Below are 3,823 nucleotides of genomic sequence, written 5' to 3' on the forward strand. Positions count from 1 at the left end.
AAAAAAAAAAAAAAAAAAAAAAAAAAAAAAAAAAAAAAAAAAAAAAAAAAAAAAAAAAAAAAAAAAAAAAAAAAAAAAAAAAAAAAAAGAAGGAACTCCTGTCATTCTTTCTCAGGCCATATAGAATATAGACAGAGCACCATTAAGGGTTAAGAGAATCACACCTGACCTTGCCCAGAGAAGATGAAGTTGTCAAATTTCATTGCATTATTGTAGTAGAMTATGTGAATGCGCCACAAGGAAAGGTGGGTCTCAAACACAAGGCACCACTTAAGCCACAGGGCTCCGGTCTCACTTTCCCCAGCATTCCCTGCTCATGGACCCCACTGCCCCCTTAGCTCCCGGTTACACTGCTGGACAGAGCCTTGCCAAAGCAGGGAACAGGGCACCTACCATGGAAAAGGCCACTGCCTAGAAGTTGCATACTGTAATAGCTGAAGATGAGCAGGGCCAGAAGAAAGCAAAAACATCATCTGTTAGTTTCATAGTACTCTGCTTTCAAACTTCATTACTCAGACATCAGTACCACTGTGCTTCTCACTAGCACTCTCATTTTTGAGAAAGGTAGGTTTTACAATGTTATCTTCCAGGCAAGTCATCTGAGAATTTAGTTAGTTTTCAAACCCGTCATTTGAGCGAAAAACTATTTCATGAACTCGACCACAAAACAGTGCATTCACCTCACTCTGACAAAGTTTATTCCACAATGGCACTTATTTGTCAGTCCAGTTTCTCGTGAAGTCTTCAAACTACCCAAACAGGAAGGACTCTCTTGCAGGCATAGCCCTCTAACTCTGGAGAGAAGTCTCGCTGCAGTCCACTGTTTGCTAAATAAATGCGATCTACTGCCCAGTGAGCCAGGAGACCAAATGAGCCAGGGAAAGCARAATCCCGACAGAGCCCCGGAGGCCTGAGCCCCGGGCACGCTCGGCGCCACCGGGCTATTGAATGTAGTCTGCGGGGAAAGAGCAACACAAACTTTTCCCTCCCTCAGGCCCAGCCTCCGTTCGCGGGATGCACAGGGGAGGGAGGAAGGACGCGGGTGACATCTCACGCTCCTCCCAGGGACCCGAAACGCGCTCCGACCCCGGGGCCGGAGCACAGCCCGAGAGGGGCCCGGGGCCCGGGGGGGGCCCCGAGGGTCGCTCCCACCCGCCCTACGGTGGCTCCGCGACACCAACCAGGCGCGAGGGCTGGGAAAGCCTCGGAGACAAGCTTGCCCACCGCCCGTCCAGCTCGGGCCCGGCGGCGGCAGCGCAGAGTTCAGCGCGGCGGAGGCTCCGGGCGGCGCCCGTGCAACCCAGGCCCCGCCGGCAGCRAAGCTGGCCGGGCTCGGCAGCGCCGTGACGGAAGGCCCAGTCACCTTACCTGCGCCGAGAGCCCGGCAGGCATGTCGGGGCGGGCCGCTCCCTCAGGCCGCCGGCGCCACGGGGCCGCGGCCGCACGGGACCGGGAGCGCCGCTCGCTGCGCTCGGCCCGCTCCCGCTTCCGGCAGCGCCACAAAGCGCACGGCGGGGCCGTGCCCTGCGCATGCGCGACCGCGGTACAGCGCGACTCCCCGCCCCCAGCACGCGGTCCTTGCGCGGGCGGCACCGAATAAGTCGCAGGGACAGGGTGTGCGCATGCGCGGAGCGGTCGGGGCCGTTCCTTGCGCCGCGGTGGTGCTGTTGCTCTTAAAGGAGCCGCGCACTCCGCTCCCCGCCCCCCCGCAATCCCCCGGCCGCCCGTGGATCCCGTCCCGTCGGAGAGGTTGCCATCTCCCCGTTCCCTCGGCGCTGCAGCTGGGCCCGTGCTGGGCCTGTGCGGCTCACTGGGACCGACCACCCCCGGGCCCTCGGGTGCGAGAGCTGCTGCAGGCCCCAGAGGCAGAGCTGGGCCTGTCCAGCTTGACTCCCGCGGGCAGCGRCCGGGAGCCGCCGGTGCCACTCCGCCCGCCCGGCTGCGGCTCCTCTTCCACCGCCATCGCAGTGTCTGCAGGGTGCTGTTGTCCGGCCCGGTCTTGCCCTGCCCTCAGGCCCCGCTGCTGCTGCGCYCCGGCCCGGCCGTGGCTTGAAGGGTACAGCGCCAGCGCCAGCGCCAGCTCTGTTTCCCCAGGCCTTGTCTCGTCTTTCGCGCGGGTTTTATTCCCGTCCCGCGTTCATTTGCTGCTCCCCTGGCCCATAGCATTGACAAATCTGCAGGTCCCGATAGTCCTCAGTGAGCCACAGCGCCCTGGGTTACCTGTGTTCAAACAGTGTGGGCAGAGGTGAGGGGGGGGATTCTGCCCCTCTGCCGTGCTCAGGTGAGACCCCACCTGCAGAGCTGCCCCAGCCCTGGGCCCAACATAAGGATCTGGTGCCACTGGAGCAAGTCCAGAAGAGGCCATGGAGATRGTCTTGGGGCTGGAGCCCATCTGMTCTGGAGCCAGGCTKGGAGAGCTGGGGTATTCACCTGGAGGAGAGAAAGCTCCAGGGAAACCTCAGAGCCCCTTCCAGGGCCTAAAGGTGCTCCAGGTGAGCTGGAGAGGGACTGGGGACAAAGGATGGAGGGACAGGACAAGGGGGAATGGCTTCCCACTGCCGGGGGCAAGGTTAGAATGGATGTTTCTTTGTTGTGAGGGTAGTAAAACAGTTTTCCCAGAGGACCTGCAGTGGCCCACCCGTGGCAATGTTCAAGGCCAAGCTGGAGAGGGCTTGGAACRACCTGGTGTAGTGGAAGGTGTCCCTGCTGATTGCCGGRGGCTTGGATTAGGTGGCCTTTAAAAAGTCCATTCCAACTACTCTCTGATTCCATGAAACACAGCCAGTGGAAAAGGCAGCACAGTACACTGCAGGAAGCAGTGCCTCGCTCCACAGCCCAGCAGGAATGGTGTGGGGGCCCGGTGTCCTGAGAGCCCCTGGCAATGGGCCACTTTACCTCACTGCCTGCTGCAGCTGGGGAATGGCACCATCCACCTGCCTGCGTTGCCCCCAAGGACATGCTGTGTTCAACTCTCTGCTGTGTTCTCTGCTTCCTGCAAGCGCGAACTGTGCTCCTGATCCCTTCCTAGCAGGAAGATCTCTGGTCTGCACCTCCTGTGCATGGAGGCTGCTGACAGCAAGGGATGTGTGTTTCATAATAAAGATTTGCTTAGTGCTTTTACTGTAAATCTTTTCTTTCTCTTTGTTCTGCCCCCAAGGGGAGAGCAGGGCCCTTACAAGACACATCCCTTCACAGAACCGTGAAYCTCTGGTGACTAATCAAAAAATAAAAGGGCTCTGGAGGGATGTTAGTGAGGCTGCTGAGGTGATTTGATGCAGCATGGATGGAGAAGACTGAGTGGAAAGGGCATTTGTTACACAAGCAGAGGCTCGGAGTAAACAGTCACGTATGCAGAGGTGAAACTCTGCRAAGCTGGCTCATCAACCCCCGTTCCCCAAGGCACAGTCTGCTTGCCATGCYCGCCTTCCTTTTGGCCCCTTTACCTGATAGAGGAGCAAACGCTCCTTCCAGTCTCCTACATTAAGCTTGACCGCAGCAGGGCAAGGGAAATTGAAATTTACCTGTAGTAGCCCAGGGAGAGTCRCCTTTCTCTGTGTGCTCACTGTGACTTCAAAACTACTGAGAGTGGCCTCAGGATTGCTGGCTGCTGCAGTGCTGCCTCCCAGCCCTCTCCAGTTCACCCTGGACTCAATGCACCTTACCATTGTCATGTAACATTTATGTATAAACATGCCAAGATCACTGTCTCTTGCTTTCTTATCCACTCAGGGCTCTGTCTCCAAAGCCAAGCTGCAGCAGGACTGCTTGTGGAGCACAATGGAAGATCCCCATCCCCAGCACCACCATGGATCCTGACAGGACA

General features: G+C 57.7%; 1 protein-coding gene across 1 annotated transcript in view; it reads right to left on the reverse strand.

Moving 5' to 3' along the window:
- Positions 1–1,503, reverse strand: part of RALGAPB (Ral GTPase activating protein non-catalytic subunit beta) — a 63,899-nt gene extending 62,396 nt beyond the window's left edge. The window contains exon 1 of the mRNA XM_057376713.1: positions 1,369–1,503. The gene's annotated coding sequence lies outside the window, so the exon portion shown is untranslated. The remainder of the gene's footprint in view (positions 1–1,368) is intronic.
- Between the last annotated feature and the right edge of the window lie 2,320 nt (positions 1,504–3,823).

The sequence above is a fragment of the Malurus melanocephalus genome, unplaced genomic scaffold, assembly GCF_030028575.1.
Source record: "Malurus melanocephalus ecotype Western Australia unplaced genomic scaffold, MMel_1.1 scaffold_287, whole genome shotgun sequence".
NCBI classification, from domain to species: Eukaryota; Metazoa; Chordata; class Aves; order Passeriformes; family Maluridae; genus Malurus; species Malurus melanocephalus.